The sequence below is a fragment of the Ornithodoros turicata genome, chromosome 2, assembly GCF_037126465.1.
Source record: "Ornithodoros turicata isolate Travis chromosome 2, ASM3712646v1, whole genome shotgun sequence".
NCBI classification, from domain to species: domain Eukaryota; kingdom Metazoa; phylum Arthropoda; class Arachnida; order Ixodida; family Argasidae; genus Ornithodoros; species Ornithodoros turicata.
The window spans coordinates 358,218-382,963 of record NC_088202.1 but is presented as its reverse complement, the minus strand read 5'-3'; the positions used below and the strand labels follow the sequence as shown (position 1 = coordinate 382,963).

At 45.2% G+C, this 24,746-nt stretch overlaps 1 protein-coding gene across 1 annotated transcript in view; it reads right to left on the bottom strand.

The window, feature by feature from the left end:
- LOC135385142 (trichohyalin-like) overlaps positions 1–24,746 on the bottom strand; it is a 48,221-nt gene that overhangs the window by 4,265 nt on the left and 19,210 nt on the right. The gene's annotated exons all lie outside the window — the stretch shown is intronic.

Below are 24,746 nucleotides of genomic sequence, written 5' to 3'. Positions count from 1 at the left end.
TGCTTACATGTTTCTGAATATGTGATTTTGTTCAGAGAGTATGAACACCTTGATTCAAGAATCGTTACTCGCAGTTCAATGGATCGGTTGTGATACTTTGATAGATGCGATGAATTGCATGATACATGCCAGAGTGTTGGAGAAATAATAATTCTGTTTCTGGGTGTGACACTTTGCAATATATAAACACCTTGACACATCTCACATTATGCTGTGACAATGGAGGAGAGAGACAGGCACGGCATTCCCATTGGATCTCATTCGTACCATAGGTACTAGTGGCGGAGACACCTGGCTCTGATCCAGATGAGTTTAGGTATTCCCGATGCAAAATTTCGATGTGGTTGTTGCCCCGTTGCTGTAAAATTTCTAATGCAAGTTCACAGAAATTCCTGTTCTGTTCATGCAAGTAATTTATTCGTTATAACTTGACAGGAAGTGTCGCTACCCCTTCGAAGGAGGTTCCTCAGAGTTCAAGCTAGTGAAACGCTCCGGTAAGCACGAAAATCGAAATCCCGTTATTGTTATGAAAAAAAAAACGCTGACTGGAAGCATGCGTATTGTAGCACTAGTAATTCCAAGTGCTGTCGAAGAATCAACGGTGACGCGTTCGTTAATTTTAGGCTTTACGGGAATGATACCTTATGTACAAGCGGCAAATTTGCGAGGAGAGCAGAGAAGTGTGTGGTACTTTAAAAAAAATGGCTGTACTCTTTGGCGCCCTGCCAAACGCGCATAAAATGCTATAAGATTCCCAGTATTGCAGTAAGATGAAGCATGACGACTCCATTTTGGATGCGGAAGACGCATACTTTCGTGAGTTTTAGGAGATCGACAATAGCAACGTCACGATAAAGCAAGCTGCGAAATCAAAGATCATCAACGTAATTTAAGGCGACTGACTTATCGTATTTAGCCAAAACCCCGTACTCATTCCTAAGGCCATGAAACTGAAAGTGCCACCGTACATGATCACTCGGACGATTCTTATTCGTCTGGGAGATCTTCAACACTGGCGATTCAGATAATGGGGTTTTGGATACTGGAGTATGCAGTGCATGTAGCACACACTAACTTGCACTTCTCGCGAACACGGTCTATCGTTGTGCCGTTGTGTGTGGTCGGCACATTCATATCACCCACGATGTCCAAACTGAACGTTTCCTTCATATAGTCGATGACCAACTCATTGTTGCCGTCCCTGACCCTAATCTTAGAGTCTGCATACACAGTGAGGGGCATGTCGGCACACCTTTATAAAAATTATTGTTATTTGTCTTTTAACGTGATATGTATTTTCTATGTATTATATCGCCTTCTTATTGATATTTACTTTTTTTGCCAATTATCATATCATATCTTGAGTGTTGGGCACGGCATGTCGCAAGGAATGTGTCGCTTCAAGACCTTTGCTTTTGCCTTGCAGTTCGCCGCATCTGTCACTTATCCACTTTTCTGCGGACTGGATCTAATCAGTGCTCCCCCTGCTTGTGCGAACTTCACCACAGGAGATAATACTGCTTTTCTTCACGATGCTCCCAGCAGCAAGTTCGCCTTGTGTGGATCATCCTCTCACGTGGCGCATTGAACGGGAACAGCGCACACAGCACCAGAAGAGTCTTCTATAAAAGAACACTTTCTGCGTGATTACTTCAGTGTTGGGCACGGCATGTCGCAAGGAATGTGTCGCTTCAAGACCTTTGCTTTTGCCTTGCAGGTTAGTACATGTACTGTCACTTTCAGTTCAATTAGAAACAATGACTATGTATAGTTGTCTTGCCGTGCCCACGCAGGATGTTCTCGTTGGTCTGTGATTGCAAACGTGTCATTGGTAATATTCTGTTGATGTCTGGCGATGTTGAAACAAATCCCGGTCCAACGAATACTGAACTTTTGGCTAAGGTACTCGAAAACCAACAAGCTGATCGGAAATTGCTCTTGTCGATTCAGACATATTTATCAGAAGCCGAAAAATCACTCGCAAGCCTGACTAACAGAATGACGTCAATTGAGCAGAAAGTGTCCCGAGTTCGAATGTTTAAAGGTTTCTATTTCCGAGAGCTCTAGCAAAATGGGTTCGCTTGAGTCAACTGTTAACTCCTTGACCCTGAAAGCCGATGATTTAGAGGGTCGGTCTAGACGAAACAACCTTCTTATCTATGGCATACACGAATATGCTTCTGAGTCTTCTGATAGTCTGCTCCAGTTTGTCAGAGACAAGTTTTTCAGTGACATTCTTAACACTAGTTTTGTTAGCATTGAGCGCGTCCACCGGATCGGAAAAAAAGCGTGGTGTGAATCCTCGTCCCACGATTTTCAGATTCTATAATTTTTCTGAAAAGGTGGAAGTCTTACGTAACTGTGCTCAGCTTAAGGGGACACACTACTCAGTCAAAGAAGATTTCAATAAACGTGTTAGCTCATTCGTAAGAAGCTGTGGGGAAGTGCTTCAGTTGAACGGTCTAATGGTCAGAAAGTCCGCCTTGTTGATAAGTTGGTTATTAACAATCAGCTTTTTACTTGGAACGAGGAAGCCAATCACAGAGCCCTGATCAACACCGACCATTCCATGGATTCCACTAATGCGGAAACACGGATACCCAGATCAAAGTCTAGGCATCTAGGTAACGCGACTAGTGCCGCTAATGGCGTTGCCAAGCCATGACCCCACATTAAAAACCCATGTGTGCTCTTTGGTAACATTCGCAGTGTTATCGGTAAAACAGATCGCTTGTATACTTTGATCGAATATTGTGGTGCTGACATTGTGGCCCTTACTGAGGCTTGGCTACGTCCGGAAATTTTGGATACCGAGCTACCTGCTTGCTTTTCTTATCTTCGCTGTGATCGTCCTAATCGCAGAGGTGGTGGAGTACTACTTGCTGTTTAGGACTGTATCCCCCTCTCTTCAGGTACTGTTAATTTAAACCTCGAAATGTGTTGGGAACTGTCTCCTGCACCCGTGCTAAGATACTCCTAGGAGTTTGCTATCGCCCACCTGATCTTAGCTCCTTTGTTTGTGAATTACATAGTGTACTGTCTAGTCTAATTGAGCGTTTCCTGTCATCTTCCGTATTACTGCTTGGTGATTTCAACTTTCCGGCTATTACGTGGTCCCGGGAGCGTTGTCTTGTGAGGTTACCGCCTGCTGAGCGTGATTTTCTAAATACATGTCTCACTTTTAACCTTGAGCAGTTGGTTAAGGTCCCAACAAGGGTATCTCTTACTTCATCTAGAATCCTTGACCTTGTCCTGTGTTCGGCGCCCAGCCTTATTTTCCCACTTTCTGTGTTCGATGGCCCTAGTGATCATACATTTCTATCTTATTCTATTCACGTTACTGTACCCCGGATGCGGAGTCGTAGAAAGCCTCTTAAAAACTATGGAGCTGGTAACTTTTCAGCGATTAATACTACACTGTCATCCTTCTTTGATGTGTTTGTTGCCGATTTCCACTTGAGGACCGTGGAGCAAAACTTGCGTCTTTTTAAGGCGAAATGTAAGGAACTGGAGGATGTACATATACCTACGTTCTATGTCACTTTTGGTCCTACGGTCCCGTTGTTTACTTCCAATCTCACACGTCTTCGCTCAAAAAAGAAACGTTTATTTCGGCAAGCCAGATTTTCTGGGTCTCCCCTCGCGTGGGGAAAATATCAGACTGCCGAGAGAAAATTCAAAGACTGCGTACGTGAGGCTAAGTCAATTTTCAATCGTTGCACACTTCCCTCCCTACTTAGGAATCAGCCCCGTAAGTTCTGGCAGCTGATTTCGCCTGCTGTCCAGACTGGCTTATGTTTACACGATGACTCTGGTTCGCCTGTGGGGAGAAACGATTGCTCGACGGTCCTCAACCAATACTTTGTGTCAGTATTCACTAGGGAATCAGCTGTGAATGTACCTACACCTCCTTTGTACAATTTCCCACCTATGGAGGGGATTGACATTAGCTACACAGCTGCTACATTACATTACATTAGCTACATAAGTTATGATTGGCATTAGTGTTGTACTTAAGTTAATTGAAAATTGTAAGCTGTCTTCTTGTGGTGTTGATGGAATTACGTACAAACTGTTAAAAAGTACCAAACATATATCCGCAAAATTCCTAACGTTAATATTGTCATAGTCTCTTTTCACTGGTGACATGCCCTCCGACTGGCTGATTGCTAAGGTCATTCCAGTGTTTAAGTGAGGTAACAAAGCTGACCCCAGAAACTATAGGCCTATTTCTCTAACTTGTTTGCCATGCAAGTTCCTGGAACGCATTATAGTGTCACATTTAACTTCATTTCTTGAGGCGAACAACTTTTTCTTTCCTCTGCAGCATGGGTTTCGTCGTGGTTATTCTTATGAAACTCAGTTGGCTGGACTGACCCATGGCATTTTTAGTTTTCTTGACCAGGTTTGTCAGGTGGACGCTGTCTTTTTGAATTTTGCGAAGGCTTTTGATCGGGTGCCACACGTCCGTCTTTTTGCAAAATTATCTAAACTCAATATCGACCCCTTCGTTCTCTCATGGATTCAGAATTTCTTAAGCGGTAGGTCACAGTTTGTGACAGCCAACGAGACAGCGTCTTCTCTGGCACTTGTATCCTCAGGAATCCCTCAGGCTTCTGTGATAGGCCCTTTTTCATTTCTCATTTTCATTAATGACATCTGTAACGGCTTAACTTCTCCTGTCCGTCTTTTCGCGGACGATTGCGTCATCTACCGTAAAGTATCTTCCACCCTGGACTGTATTACACTCCAACAGGACCTTGAACGTATATCATTTTGGTGCTCGGCATGGTTACTACCTGTCAATACTCATAAGTATAAAGTTCCCTCCTTCTCACGGTCCTTTCCTCTAATTTCAAGTTACTACTTCGGCTCTTCCCTTCTCGTCAGCGCCGAATCTTACAAATACTTAGGTATAACACTAACTGCAGACCTTTCATGGTCCCAACACATTTCCCGTATTGTCGCCGACGCTAACCGTTCCCTTGGCTTCCTTCAACGCAATCTTAGGCTTGCGCCCTCTCATATAAAAAAGCTTGCTTACACGATTTTCATCCGGCCAAAACTTGAGTATGCTTCACCTATCTGGGACCCCTACCAGGATTACCTTTCCTCTGCAGTTGAGCGAGTGCAAAATCGAGCAGTTCGTTTTGTCACTAACTCATATGGCTATGACACTAGCATTTCCGCTCTTCGGAGTGACCTTGCTCTTCCTACCTTATCGTTGCGCCGTATCCAATCGGGATTTTCGCTCTTTCACAAAATCTATCGCAACCATTTCTTAAGTACATCCCTATTACAGCCTCATTCCTACGAACCTGAACGTCATGATCACGAAAATAAGGTTTGCTTACATAAGTATAATACCCTTTACTGCTTCCCGTCGTTTATTCCCCGATTGTCAAGGTTCTGGAATGACCTTCCCCGCCATGTAGCACTTTTCACTAATCACCCCCAGTTTCAGGCGGCCATCACCAATTTGTTATCTCTCCCCTGACTATTCTTTACGTTCTTTTTTCTTTTTTCTCTCGCACTCTTGTTCACAGGATCTATATGTGTACATCCTTGCTGTTTTTTTGCATTATGTCATGACTTTAGTGTTGTATTTTCTTTTTTTTTTAGTATATCTGATGTTTCTTTTGTTCTTTGCCGATCATGTTAATTACTTTTTTTCAGTTTTTACAGTATTATTGTAGCCCAACTCCTCCGTTATGTTGTACCAGTTTGGGTCTTTAACGTGTTCTAAATAAATAAATAAATAACTATCTCTTCAAAAACGATACAATAAAGGAAGCTGTTCCAACAAAGATTCATAGCATGATGCGAGCCACTTAAAAGAAATAAGGGTGTCTTTCTATAATCAAACTCAAATAAGGGTGTTTTAGGAGCCGCTATTATGACGACCTTCCAATCTGCTAAATCCCCGCCCGCCGAAACGTTTCTTATCAGCGGAAGGGGGAAATAAAGCAAACAAACAACAGGGAGATAACTCACCGCGACAGTGAAAGTGTCCCTCTCCACTGACCCCACACTTCCGAGGTCCAAAAGTGTGAGTGTGTGGAAGAAATGCTATCGCATTCTAAATATTTCCATGGACCCACTTCGCATTCTGATTTATAGGAACTATGAAATTTCCTGAATCCCCATATATTTTTTTGTTGTCGAAATGGGAAACAAAAAAAAGAGAAGAAACACTGTCAAAGAGACCCGCGATGAGATCATCACACATGTAACATGAAAATGGTTAGGAGCAACTGACGTTTATTTGAACATGAACTTTCGTGCAAGAGGCTGCACTTCTTCAGGTTACACAACTAACTGCGACACAAGTATATATAACCAAATAGAACAGATACAATAAAACAGGTTTCCAGAACCAGGCACACAGAAACAACCAGACAGGAATACAATGCATCACGTGAGCAACCGTCACATAAGAATCAGGAAAGCGAAACATACGGGTAAGTGAGACATTCGGAGAATTGGGGTTCAAAAGATTTGGTGCTGAAAACGGGGGCACAGGTGCATGTCTAGCCGCGTACGTGGAGTACACAGCTTTTGTTGAACTGCGTGGGAAGACACGAGTGACCTTATGGGCTGAGGAGAAAATGGAGCTAAGAATGCTAAGAATGGAAGGTGAATAATGAAGTAGTTTAGCTGGATCATACGTTGAACAACTGCAGAGGACCGCCATGGACGTTTAGTCCCCGTGGTTCTCAAGAAGAAAATTTAGAAATTAGGAAGGTTCCATGATAGGCAAGCCTGAGCGATGGGCAAGACACGTAAACAAACACAAACACGAAGGCTCATTGCCCTCTCTCTGTCTTCCCTCGCACCGTCTACATGTTCATGAAGTTCGTTGTATCAATTAAACGTCTTGCTGGTTTTGAGCCTTCGTGTTTGTGTTTGTTTACGTGTCTTGCCCATCGCTCAGGCTTGCCTATCATGGAATTTATCCACCAGCTAGCCTGCATTTACGCCATTCTGTCAAATTAGGAAGGACTCGCGATTTTTGCGTTTGCAATCGGTGACGTAGCCAGACTCACGAACTGCAATAGACATGTGTGTGTTCATGTCGTGCCCGGGAAGAATAAAATGTATAGCAACGGGAGTAGGGCGATTATTGACAATTTCGGATTTATGACCGTAAAACCTCTGACGCATGGTGTTGCAGGTTTCACCAATGTATTGAACATTGCATTTTGTACATGTTATTAAATAACAAATGCTAAAGGAGTTACAGTGCAATGATTGTTTAATTTGAAAGGTGTAGTTATTTATGGTACTGGAGAACGAGGTGCGTGTAGACGGTGTCCGCTCATTTGGACGAACGCCATTTGATCGAAGGCGTTTGATCGAAAGCCGGTTGATAGACGCCGTTTGTTCGAAAGACGTTTCTCTCTTTTTTCTGCACCTCTTTTTCTGTAACTTTTGACTCGAGCATAGGAAGCAGGCAATCAGTGTCCTCTGTTTTTTTTTTTGTTTATTTCTTGCTTTTTTTTCAGCTAAAGAGGGTAGATCACCGGTTATTTGCATACCTTTGTCATCCACGAACAAAACAGCCTTCTGGCTTTTTACTCTCTCCCGTCCGAAAGGAAAATAAAATTGCATAAAATTGAATTGAATTGAATAGAACAATGCGGAATTGTCCCATGAACCAGTAGGACACATATTGAAGAAAATGGCCTCAAGTTGGGACCAGCCAATAGTCTGTGCTTCTTCTGGGCACTTTTTCATTGCTGGCGACAAATTTAAAGGGAACGATCCGAAATGGGATAGTGATATGTGCGCGAAAGGCACTAGAAGTCTGTGTATACTAAGAAGGAAATTTCACCATAGTATAAAATAAAGGTATTATATTAACAGCCATATAAAACCTTAGTTCAACCTTGTTTAGAGTATGCATCTGCTGTCTGAGATACCTACACATCCACGCCATGAAAAAGAAAAATGAAAAAGACAACGTACAAAGATCTGCTCCAAGGCTTATATTGTGCGCTAGGTTTCGAAGGACTTCTTCGGTTACATGTTTGCTGGATGAACCAGATTTAGATCCGCTTGCACATAGGCGCAAAGTAAATAAACTAAACCACAACAAATATGTAATGGTGATATAGTAAATAAACTAAAACTGTCCTTTCTCCAACCAATGGTCAGTTAACTACAAACATTAATAATACATTGTTAAAATTTGTCCACGTTCGACGCAAATAAATCATTCAAAAATATTATATATTTCTTTGATTTATTTACTTGTCAAAAATGTTAATTATTTGACAATTGCCGTCAATTATTATTTGACAAAGTATTGGAGACTAGGGGTGAAAGGCATGTATGCCATATTTAGTCTCTATCTGTCAGAGGAAAAAAAAACTATTAAGTTGTCGAACGGGACAGGATGAACAACCCAAGCCCTCTGATCGCCTTCTCGATGCGAAAAAGTGGATTAGGTTGAGGAATGTGTTTATTTGCAAGCGGATTACAGAGAGTGAAATATTCCTTAGGATAACAGCATTCAGAAGTGAAGCTTTCTTTTGTTGTTTTCTTCTTCTATTTTGTTTCATCAACGCTCCAAGCGAACCAATAAAAAAATCGATCAAACGACAGCTGCCGTTTTGATCAAATGGCTTTCGACCAAATGTCTCGCGTTCGATCAAACGGCTTTCCAGTATGTTAACATGGCGCTGAAAATAGTTTTCGTGTTACGAAGGACTTTGTTGTAGATGGTCACGAAAGTAATGTCTCTGTGGTCTTCGTTAGGTTGGCTGGAAAGAAATGCCTCTCTGTCCAGCGAGTATGATTTGGTGAAAACATTTTCAATTAGATTGCTGGGATAGTTACGCTTCCTGAAATCAACGCACATTTCGTGAGCACGTCTGTGGAAATAACCGTCGGTATTGGAACATATGCGCTTGAGTCATGTGAATTGACCAAAAGGAATATTTCTTTTCTCGAGATTGGAGTGATAACTATTAAAATTAAGATACTGGACGTCTGTCGGTTGGATTCTTATAAAGGTCGGTGACTAGTTTTCCAGACCGAATGGAGACAATGACATCAAGAAAATTATTGAAACATATTGGAATGGTTGCAGGTGAATTGGGTAGTGCTATGCAAGGAGCTGAAGTGTTCAAAGAAAGACACAAAGGAAGAACAGTCACGTGACCACACAACAAAAATATCGTCGATGTATGTCAGGAAAATAAGCGGCTATACGAGAAAGGTTTCAAGGGCCCTCTTTTGAAATTGTCCCATGAAGGGGTTTGCATAGTTTGGCGACACGCTGGATGCCATCGCTGCGCCATGTACTTGAAAAAAAAAATGTCTGCCGTTAAACTCAAATTAAACTTTAGGACCAATTCAAGCTGTGGGATGACCGCAGAAGTCTGGAGGATGTCGGAGGAAAAAGAAAGGAGAAATAATTCCACGGCACTCAGGCCCTCATCGTGGGGGATGTTAGTATACAATGATTTCATGTCCATGATTACTATAGTGTCATATTGGTCAGATCTGAGAACTGGTTCTTGATAGAATTAATTTTAAGGAGAAAATCATTTGTGTCTTTGACGTATGAAAGAACCAGCGGGGGTACATATTTAATACAATGGTCTATCAGAAGGGAAATCTTTCCTGTTGATGTGTGAATGCCTGAAATTATAGGTCTCCCAGGATCATTTTCCTTGTGGACTTTTATAACGAGATAAAAGGCACGAGGATTAACGTTTTTAGGCTTAATGAATTCTGCTATGTGCGATGAAAGATTAAAGTCGCTGAAAAGGTTAGCCAGCTGTAGGACTCGAACCCACATCTTCTGAATTACCGGATTAATTCAGAAGATGTGGGTTCGAACCCCTTCCGGTTCAATTTCACGAATAGTGATTTATGTATGCGTTATAAGAGGTATAGTGATATACTCCGAAAACATCTGCTCCCGGCGAGACAACAGTATTTTATGCGAACTATAGCTGATGCTAGTTGCGACCAGAAAAAGCTATGCAATGTGCTGAAGTCGGCTTTAAATAAATCCTCTAATTCATGTCACATATCCCGTGTGAAAGAAAATAAGGGTGTTGTAACCCAAGAACCGGAACAGATCTGTAACCTGTTTAATTAATATTTTTGCAATATATCTGTACAGGTTGACTGCATAAGTTATTCAGAAAATTGCCCTTCCATATTGCCACCTGTCTGTTCTTCTAACTTCTTTCCGGAATCCCATTGCACGCAAGAGGTGGAGGGTGTAATTTCAAGTCTTAAATTGAAGAATTCAAAAGTGTACGATGTTATTTCAGTTATGTTTTTAAAGAAATTTAAAGAATACCTTTCGGGCGGGCCACCTATCATTATGAACGACACCTTTTCTAGAAGGAGTTTTCCCTGTAGAACTGAGAGTTGCGAGAGTTTTGCCACTACAGAAAAAAATACTTTAGGTTTCTGATGTCCAATTACAGATCTATTGCAATCTTGTCGCCATTACGCGAAGTCGTCAAAACTTTATTATTCCGTAGGCTTAGGGCTTATTTCGAAAATTACAATTTTTGATGAGTATCTCAATTTGGTTTCCGAAAAAAGAGATCCACTGAGTTAGCCCTCAGCAATGTTACAGAAAAATTTAAGAGAAGCTTCGACTCTAGAATACTCTGTATGGGAGTTTTTGTTGACTTAACGAAAGCTTTTGATTTTATTGACTAGAAATTATTTTGAAGAAATTGGAAAAATGCGTAATAAGAGAACTACCATTGCAGTTGTTAAGTTACCTAAATGATAGGAAGCAATATGTTACCTTTTTAATTCCAACTCCAACTCCAATATGTTACCATTGGCAAATGTCGATCAGTGTTGGCTTAGTTTAAGGTTGGTGATCCACATGGTTCCATTTTGGGTCCCCTGCTTTTCTTAGTGTTTATTAATGAATTGTCACACTTTCTAGCCTAAGATTGTACGCTTTATGAAGATGACATGAATGTCTTCGTCTATAACAATGCATTTGAAGGAATATTTCAAAAGGCTAACATAATCCTGGGCAAACTCTCATTATTGTTGTCATCAAATAAATTGTCCCCAAAATTTTCTAAATCGAACTACGTTATATTCCAAACCCTTCAGAAATGTTTAGATACTCATAACTTAACTGTTTCCTTTTCATCTCACGTACTTACAAGAGCTGATTCAATAAAATTTCTAGGAAGTACGCTGAACATCTTAGCTGGCACAAACATGTTGCTGATGTTGGAAAATATCGCAAGGTCTCTATGAATTATCCAGAACTAGGCATGTTGTTTCAATACATACGCTCCTACAAATTTACCATGTTTTCATTTATGCTATGCATTACACGTATACGGGTTAACGCATAGAACCACTTCAATTCTACCGCTTCATCCACTTCTTGTAGTACAGAGAAGAGCTTTGCGGAACATACTGAACATTCCTTCGTACTTAACAATTACTTTCAGCTTTTCTCTGTTGTCGGTGGCGCACGACCCTCAGGTGGGCGAAAATTAATCCGCCGACCCAACCACTGCGGCCCCGACATCAAGCCCCGGATTATGAGTTTCATTACTTGTTGTCGGTAACATACATTTACACCCCTTTGAAGTAAAGGTGGCCTTGCTTATCCATCGATTAGCTTATGTGGTATCTACTCCTCATATAGTGGAATTGTCACGTTATTCTATTATTTACTCATTAAAAAGAGATGAATTACTCCTTATGTTTTCTTCGCCGCGCAACAAACTTCGGACTACACGAGCTTAGTTACATTGATCGAAAAATTGTGAATTCCCTTCCTCTAAGTTTAAGAAAATTGAATCATGACTTTACATTTCAAAAGCGTTTGAGGGACCTTTTTCTGTCTGAGGTATAGTGCTGTGCATCTTTAACAACGGTGTGTACAGCTTGGACAAAAGTTTACGGAACACGTCATCTGCGCAACTCTTCATCGGCCATCTGCTAGCTATCAGGAAGAGATCGAATAAGGAACGGGTGACCGGCTATTCTATCAATCTTTCAGTATGCGTATCCACTCCTGTTTGCTGATAGATTGTCGCTCCATTGGTGAAATGCGACACCCCGGTGTTCCGTAAACTTTTGTCCCAAGCTGTACTACACTCTAGTGTACAGCTGTCCATTTATTTATTCCTTGATACGTATGAAGTTATCAAGCTCGTAGTTGTATACTCTTCGCATTCTTTATGTGGACTGTGTATCAGTGTAGTGCTAGTAATTTCTTGTTTCTCACGTTAATTTCGTTTCTTACCTGTTGAAGTAGCAGCGTTGTGGCTGTAACTCCCTCAGGATGTGCTTCGCACATTGTTTGCTTTATTTTGTTGCGTATATTCGGTGACTGCATCATAGGCTAGATCTAGCATTCTTACTTTATATTTTGTAATGTTAAGTGGGTATAAATAAAAAATCCAGAATGCTGGTCCCTAGTGTTTGTAACTTTTACATTGTATTAAGCATACTTTGTCACTTCCCCTACTTTTGTCTGCGTGATTCCATGTAAGATCAGGCAGCTGGTCCGAGCGTGGTCTCAAATTTTTCTTGAAGAATTGTATGTTGTTGGCCGATGGCTCTAGGCGACGAAGTCGTTTGTTTCGAGTCGCTATGTCAATTTGTTGCAGAGAAAAAAAAAGTGTGAAGCAAGATGGAATTCGCGTTTATCGCTCTTTTGGTTTTTGCCAACTTTGACTGCTCCTGGCGGAGACGCCACACCCGGAAGAAACCTTTGGGATTCCTTTGTGTTTTTTTTTCTGGTTGTCCATATACAGGACAGTGGACAGAACAGAGCATAGGACACAGGACAGGACATAGGTGTACAAAAGTGCTCTACAAAATTCCATCTGTATGTAAAAAAATGGCAGACTTGACCGATCGTCCACTTTACTGTTGTGTTGCGGGCCGTTCTACGTAGCGTCAGTTGAAAAACTTTTAATGAGCTTGACGCGGTCTATGGATACGACCTCGAGACGACCCGGAAATTTGAGGGTAAGGGTCTTGTCTTGCCTCGAGTGCACCAGGAAGGGGCCGTCGTAAGGAGGCTGGAGTGGACGGCGGATGGCGTCGTGGCGAAGGAAGACATGGGTGGTGGTGGAAAGGTCTGGGTGCACGAACATCGGACGAGAAGATGAATGACGTGGGACTGGCGAGCGAAACTCAACCACATGTTCTTCGAGGCGTGTGGCGAAGTGAAGAGGGTCGGGTGCGGGCTGGGCTAGAGTCACTGCGTCGAAGAACTGCCCTGGGAGACGCAAGGCAGACCCGAAGACCAGGGTGGATGGTGCAGTCTACCTTGGAGGTTGCACGAATGCCAAGGAGCTTTAAAGGCAAGCGCTCGACCCAATGCGTCGGGTATTCAGCGGCACGTAAAGCGGTCTTGAGCGTGCGATGGAACCGCTCGACCAGTCCGTTGGCGCTTGGGTGGTAGGCCGTGGTGAAGCGATGGCGAGCGCCAAGGAATCTGCAGACGTCGGCGAAGAGGCGGGACGTGAATTGGCGTCCGCGATCGGTCGTGATAACGGCGGGAGCTCCAAAACGCGCCACCGAGGAGGACAGGAACGCGAGAGCGGTTGTCTCAGCCGTGATATCCTTGATAGGTACCGCTTCAGGCCACCGGGTGTACCTGTCAATGCAGGTGAAGAGGTAGGCGTAGCCGGCAGACGGAGGAAGAGGACCCACCAGATCTAAGTGTACATGGCGGAAACGGGCATCAGGGGTGGGAAAGGGCATCGACGGGGATGTCGTATGGCGCCGGATCTTGGAACGCTGACAGGCCAAACAATTCCGAGCCCACTGGCGGATGTCCCGATTCATGGCCGGCCAGACGAAGCGGGTGCCAATGAGTCTCTGCGTTGACTTGATGCCGGGGTGATGCAGAGAGTGGTAGCGGTTGAAGATGTGGCGACGGAAGTCGTGGGGAACCAGAGGACGTGGGGTAGCCGTAGAGGTGTCGCATAACAAGAGGCTCGAGGTTCGAGGTTCGAGGCATGAAAACCCATTGAAAGTTCCGACGCAGGCCCAAGTTCAGGGTGAGGGATCTCTCACCGAAACATTTAATTGGTGAAGAATTTACAGCTTGCAATGAATGCTAAGAAGTGCGATGACGGTCCGAAGGATGGGGTGGAAGGATACTGACTTCAGCACCAGTGTCGATGAGAAAGCGAAGATGATTGATGGTGTCGTTGACATAAAAGAGGCGACTGTTATCAGGCCCAGCGACTTCGGCCACGTTCAGTTGCCGGGGCTGTGGTTTCCCGGCCACGTACATGGTGGTTGACAGTTGCGGGCCCGGGGACCGAACTTGGCATGGTACCAACAGTAAGGTGAACACTGAGCTAGAGATAGACAGCGGTATCGTCGGGGCGATCGAGTGTGCCGGCGACGATTATCCCGGTAGTGCGGTGAAGGCGATCGATGTTGTCGCGCGGTTGTAGAGGCAACCAGAGTGGTCAATCCAGTTACAAGCTGTGTGAGCCGATCAACGCTGGATTGTAGGGTGTTGTCAGTGACGGAAATACTTGAGATAGAGCGCTGACCATCAGGATACTCGGCAAAAGGTGTGATGGCCGGAACGGGCGGCAACGTGTGAGCCGGGGGAGGTACGGGGTCCGGATTGCCGTATGCATGAACGGAGCGGGTAACGCTTACAACGGAGTCTGAGCGTAAGTCGAGGATACGATCCGCCAGCCGCGCCATGTCGTCCAACGTCATCTCGCCGGCTGCGGTTAAGACCACACGAATGTCGGACGGCAAGCGGTGCAGAAAGAGTTCTTGCAGGATGGTAGAGTCGAGAGGTGTGTCACCTGTGAGATGGCGCATGCGGCGGAGTAACTGAGACGGCTTCTGGTCGCCCAACTCCTCAGCGCTAAGGAGCTGTTGAAGACGTCGATCAGTAGAGAGAGTAGTACGGGCGAGCAATTCCCGTTTAAGGGTATCATACGGCGCTTCTGCCGGCGGACGGAGAATGATATCACGAATTTCGGCAGCGGCATCCATGGGCAGAGCGCTGACGACATGTCCGAACCTGGCGGCTTGGGAAGTGACGCGGCGGGCGTCGAACTGCCGCTCGATGTGGGCAAACCAGAGCTCGGGGTCTTGGGTCCAAAACGGCGGAAAACGGAGACGTATAGCATCTTCGGGACCCCCGAGAGCTTCTGTGGTGCTGCGTTGAGCAATCTGCGCCGCAGCTGTGGCTGCCGCTGAGGTGTCGGTACCCTATCGGAGCAGTGGCATAGAGGCTGGAGGATCAGGCATCGGCATTCAGTGTTCGGGTCACCAGATTGTCGCGAAGTCAAGGCACGACAATAAAGGAGACAAAGGCAACAACCACTTTACTGTGTGAATGCCGGATCTCAACTAACGAATAATCGCACGAACAGTCAGCACGAGCAGGGCAGAGACTGGGCTCGTCGTTGTTAGCAGGTGCCGCTACAGGCTCATTTTGGGGCCTCATAACGTCGAAGCCACACAAATAATGCAACCCTTTTTTGCATATTCTGGAAGCACAAGGCTTTAGATAGTCAAGAGAAAAATATCAAGGCGATAAATGATGTGGCTTTTTAGAAATTGGCTCCAATGTATGACCTACTTTCTTATTTTTCCCGTTTCTGCAGTGACCTAAAAATATCAAGCTTATATCACGGGAAAGATCATTTGAGGACGAACCAAATATATATTGCTCATTAGAAGTTTTTCAACCGACGCTACGCGGAACGGCCCGCAATGAAGTACAGCAGTAAAGTGAACGACTGGACAAGTTTGCCAGTTTTTACATGAATATCGGATTTCATAGAGCACTTTTGTGCACCTCTGTCCACTGCCCTCTATGTGGACCACGAGAAAAAAAAAGTCGCAAATGTTTCTTCCGGGTGTTGTCTCTCCGCCGGGGGGGTTCGTTTATCTAAAGAAATAAAAAAATAAGAAAGAGAGGGCGGTCTGCCTGCCGATACGGGTGGCAAGTTGCCACAGAGAAAGAAAAAAGAAAGAAAGAACGGGACACAGCAACTAGACACACGACACATGGAGCTGTTACATTCATTGCAAATCTCGGTGGCTGCGCCATCTGTTGGTCACCTTCGGCTCACACCATACAGTTCACCATAATCACTTTCAGTTGGTCACAGGTTCGATGTTCACAGTTGTCATAGGTTGTTGGTAACTCAGTTCACACTGTTCTCTACTTCTCCTTTGCTGTCAGAGAATACCTAGGAAATTACTCTCCTTCATGAAATCTAGGACTATGATTTGCCCGTGGCGTTGACATTGGTCCAGTAGGGTAAATGAGTGACTCCAGAACCGGGTCTGGGTGACCTAGGTTCGAGATTTTTTTCATTAGGCGTTTCCTTTGCTGTTTGTATGTTCTGCAGTGAGGCACGATATGTTCTGTATTTTCGTCGACATCATAGATGTTGCACAGCGCATCTTTACTTCGTCCTGTGATGCAGAGGACGTCCTTAGTCTTGGCACTTCGAGTTCGCAATCTCATTAGAAGCGAAGTTTCTTCCCTTGTGAAACCCCTTGTGACGCAGAAGGGGGGAGCTGTTTGCATCGCCGTCCTGGCATCGGGGTGAAAGCGCCATACATGTTCATTTATAGCAGTTTGTGGTTGAGCATTACTTGGAATAGCGGGGAGTGTAGGAGGAAGCCTTGCAGCCTCCTCGGCTAGTGTGTCGGCTCTTTCATTTCCAGGTAGGCCCTTGTGCGAATGCACCCATTGCGAGGCGATTATATTGCCCCTGATCTCTAGTTCTTTTATGATTTCGAGAATTTACAATGCAACAGGGTCGTCTTCGTTGTTGGATATTGTTTCAAGGGCGGCTTTTGAGTCTGATAGAATTACCACGGGGACAAGTTGTCCATTCATTTCTTTTGTTTTCATTAGTGCAGCTAGGATAGCGGTCATTTCAGCATCTCTAATCGACGTCGTCCCATGGATGGCTTCTGCCCAATCTACGTTCAGAGCTCGAATGCAGAATGCTGCTGCACTGGTCCCAACATTTCTGTCAATTGATGCGTCCGCGAATATTTGTAGTGAAGCATTGTGCTGTTCGTGTATGCAGTCTTCGGTTAGCTTCCGAGTAACTATGTCTGGCGTATTTCCTTTTTTCTTCATACATGGAATTGTCGTCTTACAATGTGGTTGGTGTAGAGTCCATGGAGCTGGGCTTTTTGGCGGTCTGGCTGTGTGGATTCCGATCAACCTACGAGTTCTCAGCGTTGTTACAAAGCGAAAGCGTTGTCTGTTTTTAAGTAGGTTAAGGGGAGCTCTTCCTGGTTTTGTCTTCTCCAATCTAGTGATTTGTTGTAGCAGTTGTTCGGTTGCGAGTAGGGGAAGAGGCAACGCTGGGACTTCTGCATACGTTGCTACGTTTCTCGTACTCAGAGGAACTCCGATGGCACTTTTGAGTCCCCTCAGGAGAATCCTTCCTAGCACTCTTCGTGACGACTCACTAAGCTTTGCGTACGGGTAAGCGTACATGAGTGTAGCCACTGTAAGGGCACTATGAACGAGTTGTATAGTGCTCTGTGGACAGCCTTTAGTGGGGCTTGTAGTCTCTGAGTAAGATTGAGCGTGGATTGGCAGCGCAGTTTGATGTCCTTCGTGTACGGTGCCCACGACATTCGACTGTCTATGTCTCCGCCAGGAGTGTACAAAGTTGGTATATCGAAAAGGGCGATAAAAAGCGAATTCTACCTCGCTTCCCGCTTAACGGAGTACAGAGGGCCATCGAAAAAAATGTCAGATTAAGACGTCTGATGAAAGACGTCTTAGCAATCAGACGTGATTAAGGCGTCTAATGTGTGTGTGCCATTATACCGAATAGCGCGAAAGGTTTTGATGTGTGGAATTTGTTTCCAAGAAGAAAAAAAAAGAAAACTCACATAAACATGGCTCCGCGCGTTCACCCTTAACTCGCCACTCCAAATATAACAAGGATGAGGAGGTATGATGCCACGTCGCCGATAACGTTATAAGGAGAACTCGTTCTGGTTCGCCTGTCAGTGAGGGTGAGCGCCCTGTCCCTTTGCCGCCGTAAACCAGTTTTGCCAGTTCCCCCGCAGAATCGGGGATAGAAGGAGCGGCCGAATCATTACCGAGCCAGGAGAAATGCTTTTACAGAACCCCGAACAGCCGAGTAGCAGACGACAGCGGAGTAGCAGACAACATTTCTCTAGGCCAATGAGCGAGCTTTCTCCTTATAGCGTCAGCGTGAGGTTCCAGGCAGATCACAGGCTGGAACTGCTCTTCACCATCGTTGCGCACGGTCGCTTCTTGCGGAAAATTCAATTTCTGCAATAATTATGACTCTGTGCTGTTAATTACTTCACATGGTGCATCTCACTGGCCTATACCTAAGGCTGAATCACCTCAATGTAATCTCTATGAGAGCTCCTTCTGTCCAGGTCATCTCTGAAAGGGCAGCATATATTGAGTTCAACGTCACAGAGATAATACTATGCATATGCTCGGTATGATAATACCGATCCTGCATTGACTGACACCTTTTTTATTGCAGTGCGGGTCTTCGTTGAATTGATACACATTTTTGTTTCTTTGTATATCAACACATGGAGCTCTATGGGAAGAACATTAAATGCTCATAAAAATTTCCATATAGCGAGGACCCCTTTTGAGAATGGTGTCAAGTCGTGCGTCTCTTCTCAATGATCATAATTCAAGCATTTTTTTCGCTTTGAGCACCCAAATGTTTGTGATGACCTGAACTAAAAGATGCGTTTGTCGTCTCCTACGGAGAACCACTGCGGGGGACTGCACTATGCTGCCACCACAATGAGTTTCCGCTTCGGGAGAGGAGAGGTCGTAATGAGGGAGTGAACGTTCTTCGTTGAAGTTGAAACCGAATCCTATACCGCGTGCATGGAATTTGAAGATGCTCTCTTTCATCGCATCGGCTACGCGACGGGTAGTTTTGACGAACCACGAGTGTTCGAAGGAAGGGAGTTGCCTCAGGACAGAAGCCGCCGATATTTCGAACAGAGACTGTTCTTCTTCTGGGCACCGTCCTCATCATTGGCATGGTATTTAAAGGGTTAGGTGTGACGTGTTTAAAGGTTCATGCGAATTGTGGGTCAACAGCCCGGAGGGAAGAAAGGTCCGTACGGGTTTTTACGGCGGGAGTGAATGGCTGCTTTGTTAGAGTGTGGAGGGGATTATGTGAACGTAGTGATCTAGGCTACAGACCGGTTGCAGAAAAATGGAAGGTTCACGAACACGTGGACGAAACGGGACAACAGGCGTTTCGTCCACGTGTTCGTGAACCTTCCATTTTTCTGCAACCGGTCTGTAGCCTAGATCACTACGTTCACATAATCCCCTCCACACTCTAACAAAGCAGCCATTCACTCCCGCCGTAAAAACCCGTACGGACCTTTCTTCCCTCCGGGCTGTTGACCCACAATTCGCATGAACCTTTAAACACGTCACACCTAACCCTTTAAATACCATGCCAATGATGAGGACGGTGCCCAGAAGAAGAACAGTCTCTGTTCGAAATATCGGCGGCTTCTGTCCTGAGGCAACTCCCTTCCTACATCTCTACCGGTTCGCTGGATTTCTACCCATCCACGAGTGTTCGAAGACCTCCGTGCCAGCGTGGAGATGGGCATCGGCTGTAGGCGTTCTATCGTAATAGTTTGCAATGCAAATATTCAGGCTGGACAGCTTCCACAAATCATGCATATTGTTGTTAAAAACACTGACTTGGCCATCTTCCCAGTTTCTGACAAAATCAAATTAGTTTCTAATCATTTATAAATAATTATAAACTTTTAAATAAGTAATTATAATGACTAAAAAGTCAACAATTGCGCGGCAAGCTTAGTTTATCGTGACCAGAAAACTTCAATCAAGAAATGCAACTGATGACACAAGGCGGACCATAATATAATTTTAATGCACTAGACGCTACCAGTTGAATGGCTCTCCGCAAATGATGCAAGCTAAAATTTGTGGGCTGAAGAAATAAGAACAAGCTGAAATAATAACGTGTAGTTTTCTAATGTCGCAGTACCCAGATTGTTTTTATTCATGTATATGTAAAGTGGGTCTGCAGCTCTTGAAAGCAATGTAAGTTGATTTACATCGTTATTGAAGACAGCCATTCAATTGCAAAGCCGTAAACTTTCAAATCTTGTTTCGAAGTTTTACCAGAGCAATGCAAGCAAAGACTGCAGAAATAACGGAGACAGTTATAAATATTACCATCTGGACACCTTGTACTATATTACTAAGAAGGTACATGATTTTGTAGTCATGACACTCAGAGTAACATGGTTATTATGTGTACTTCAATACAAATATCTCGCATTACATGTGCCAGTCCCGTTTTCAGTCTATGTACAACGTTGGAGTTCTTATACACCGACATTCACATAATCGTTTTGGTGCAACTTCGAAACAGATTACATTCGTTTGTCAAATTGGTGCGGGAGGACTAAGTGTGAACATTATTATTAGTACGCAACATCGACAACTACTATACGTGTCCAGATAAAGTGAGTGGCATGTCGTAATTCAGGATGTGCACGTCAAATTCACCAATGGGAACAGCAACAGCAAATACATACCGTGCACTTCGTGAATCACCATATTCAGATACATACGAGGGTACATGTTCAAGTCAGAGCGGGACTTTTCATTTTCCACAAAAGTAAAATGAACTTACAGGCGAGAAATTAGTTTTATTTCGCAACGTTATCTCCAGCTGCACTAATGCACTTGTCCCAGCGTTTCACGAGTGCGCTTATAGTACATACTGCGCTCTCACCTCGTTGTCGGCCGTATTGTCCAGCACCTGTCTTCTGTTTTGCACAAACTTTGGACCACCACGTGGTGAACGCGGAGACCTGTTGTGTGTGAAAATGACGAAAAAGAAGTAGTACGAGCCATCTCTGCACTCAGGGGACAGAAAGACCCGGTTCGACATGAACACCCCTCGTACATAGTGCCTTTCTCGTGCTGTGAATAACATTACTCGTCACTTTCCCGATGGCCGGAGATAGCGGCAATCTTTGCATTGTGTAACCACAAAGTTGTGCGTATTGCATGATCCGTGGTTGTGCGAGACGCTATATCTCATCGCTTGTGCGTGAGCATAAATACCATTTGACAAGTGCAGCAAACACGTAGCACCACTTGCCGTGCAAATGTCTCCTCTTTGTTGTGTGTCACGACGTTTCACGCTACAAGAGGTCACGAAGCTCATTTATCTCTATTGCTTCTTCTCGCAGTTCCATGTGTTTCTCTACACGGGGATCGATTAGCTCAGGAATCATGTACTGCACATAAAACTTCTTTACTTGAGGCAACCGTTCTTTCCAGAAGTTTGTGTCCCTCTTTATGGTGATTATCTGCATATCTGTTGGTGACCAAACTGCAAGTTTGCAATAGCTTCTCTTTGTGATGTTCAACTGTGCTTGGATTTGATAAAGTACTTGTGCGATTGTGGGAGATACAAGCAGCCTTCTGTTGATACTTTCACGACAATCGCATGTTTTCTTGCAGTTTCTGCAACCGACATGTAATTCTGTGCAGATGAAGGGCATCTTATTTCCAGAATGCCGTCATCATTAATCAAATGGTCTGGGCTGGTGCATATATACGGTATTTCGGGATCCACAAAAAGGCCACATCTTTTCACAACAGTGGTTGGATTTTGTGCTAGGAATTCCTTTGCGGCGTCATCCTCGTGATCGATACCGTACTGGCAGTCTTTGCTCTTGAACGGTCTGGGATACACTATTTGCTTGACCACAGAGGCTTACTTGAAAGTTTCTCGGCGTGGGCGACATATGTTGTGCTGCCACTTACAAGGCACGGGTTTCATTTCTTTGCTCTGTATTCTTAGCGTGTGAATTTCTTGTACTCAAACCAAATGATATCAGTCGAGGTATACACGGAGGGGCAGATTGAAGGGAGCCATAACATGCCACCCATCTCGAAGCGGGATCCCCAGTGTTGATACAATTCGAAGAACCCCTGTCTGACTCCACAGGCCATAACCACAACAAGTGTCGGGTTTAACTCGGTTGCGTTACAGCGGTCTGGCTGGACGAGGTGGGTGGCTTCGATGTGTTTATGGTTCGCTCCGTTTCCTATTCTTTCCGTTTGTGTACAACGCTTTGGGTCTCTGTACCACGTGACCTTTCTTCTCTCCCTTGTGTCTTATGTAGACCAACTGTTGAGCTCTCGCTCTCGTCTGTCTGAACAATGTAACTCAAGGTGAAATACAGGAACGTTTTTTCACCTCTCCACGAGGTTTATCTATCTGACGAGTCAGTTTTCTTAATCATCTGATGAGGTCAGAATAGTGAAAAAACGCCTTCCAAGGATTGTTGGATATACGCTTGCTGATGGACGTCTACCATGCGGACATATGCGTCAGCACCAGCCTCAAGCCACACCGTCCTTGGATGAGACTTCACGCTTGACACTGTCGCCGGAAGACCGTGCGCCGTCTCGAAGCAGCGTCGGATACACCGTATTTCGCCTACAAGCAACAACGGCAGATATAGGATACATCGAGAAGCTTCGACGTCTCCGGCACCTGTCCTTCCACTCCGTGAACGGCGTTCGAGGAACTACGTGAACGACGGCCTACATCGCCATGGCCGGGAAGGACACAGGTGAGCACTTTGCAATCCAAGAGGGAGATAATTCGGACATAGCGGCTGCGGCGCCGTCCGTAGATGAACAGGGCGCTAAGCCGAAACGTAGAGTAGCCCTCTCGCAAAAGGCTCAGCAGAACTACGAGCTCGAAAGAGATGAGCATCGTGCGAAACTAGATAAAGCTTGGGAAGAAATAGCGCTCGAGCTGGAGAAGATCTGTATACCAGAGGCGTCGTATCAAGAAGCCGGGAGACTGAGCACCTCCTACAAACGGTACAAGCTTCACGCTGAAAGGTTCTCCTCCTTCCTAACAAAGACGAATGTAGAACAGAGTTTAACGGAACGAGACGTTCAGAAAGCAATCGACAAGGATCGGGACGATCTTGTGCGAGGTATAATCACCGAAATTGAACACCGTCTCGACAGCCAGCGAGAGACGGGCTCTCGGCGCTCCGATGGTTCTGTTCATTCATCCTTGTCGTCACGACGTTCCACCCATTCCAGTTTGGATTCATCAGTAAGCTCCGCAGCGACTAAAGCTAGAGCCGATGCCGAAGCAGCTCTCGCTCTCACGTCTTACAGTCAACAGGAGACTGCGATGAAACTGGAGAAAGCTCGTATAGAGGCCAACCTAGAAGCACTTCAAAGAGAGAAAGAAGCTGCTGTCGCGGAAGTGCAAGCCAAGGTTCTAGAGGCGGCACTTGAACAATACGACCCACGGCTTACAGAAGTCAAATTCGTCGACGCGTCGGAAAGGACTAGGGAGTACGTTTTACCTCACGGTCTACCCCAGAGCACGCACGCGTTTACGGGAGACAGTCATCGATGCCACACTGTAAGCGGTGAACAGACGGCTGCTGTAGCACCTGGCGCGTCACAAGGTGACAACGTCTCTCGCGCTGCCGGTGGAAGACTTTCCGGAAGGCGTACAATTGGTCTGGGGGGAGAATCAGAACCAACTACACTCCAGAACCCCCTACCCATTATGGGTGACCTCGCCAGGTACTTACTTCGCCGGGAGCTGGTTACTACGGGCCTCTCGAAGTTCAGCGACCGTCCGGAAGACTATAGGTCGTGGAAATCGGCATTTCGTAACCCTACTAAAGACCTTGGAATATCAGCCACAGAAGAGATGGATCTCCTGGTGAGGTGGCTGGGAACCGAATCGTCCGTGTACGCTAGAAGGCTAAGAGCTGTACACATCGGAAACCCGGATATGGGACTTCAGGCGATCTGGGAACGGTTAGAAGAGGCCTACGGTAGCCCGGAGGCAATCGAAAACGCGCTAATAGACAGGCTTGAACGGTTTCCGAGGATACTAGGTAGTGACCGCGAGAAACTGAGGGAGCTGGGAGATTTACTCCAAGAACTCGAGTCAGCAAAGGCAGATCCACACTTGCCTGGGCTCTCCTACCTGGACACGTCACGTGGGGTCAACCCCATTGCAGCGAAACTTCCTCTACGTTTGCAAGAAAAATGGATCGCTCCAGGATCGAAATACAAGCGGGAACACCGTGTGTCTTTCCCACCATTCTCTGTCTTCTCAGACTTCGTCCGAACCACGGCGAAGACAAAGAATGATCCAAGTTTCATAATCGGGCCCTCAAGCGATAACACAGGCAAGAAGGACAAGACATCCTCGTCGACAACGCAATCCTCTAAGAAATCGTCTGTATCGGTGCACAGGACCACGATTACCTCTCAAAAAGACAGCTCAGCGAGTCAAGTGGAAAGAACTCCAAAGAACCCGGAAGGAATGTGCCCCTTGCACAAGAAGCCACATATACTTAGCAAGTGTAGGGCATTCCGTCAGAAACCTCTCGCCGAGCGAAAGCGCTTGCTGTCAGAGATCGGCGCATGCTTCAAATGCTGTGCGATGACGCACAACGCGAAGAGCTGCGACTCAACGATACATTGCACTGAGTGCAATAGCGACCACCACATAACGGCACTTCATCCAGAGAACGTTACCTCGCAAGCTCGACGCACCGCGGGAGTCCCGTCGGCTGAGGAAGACGGTTTCAACCGAGCGTCCGCAAAGGTTACATCAAGCTGCACGGAAGTGTGTGGAGATGCCAATTCGAGAGTATCCTGCTCAAAAATATGTCTCGTCAAA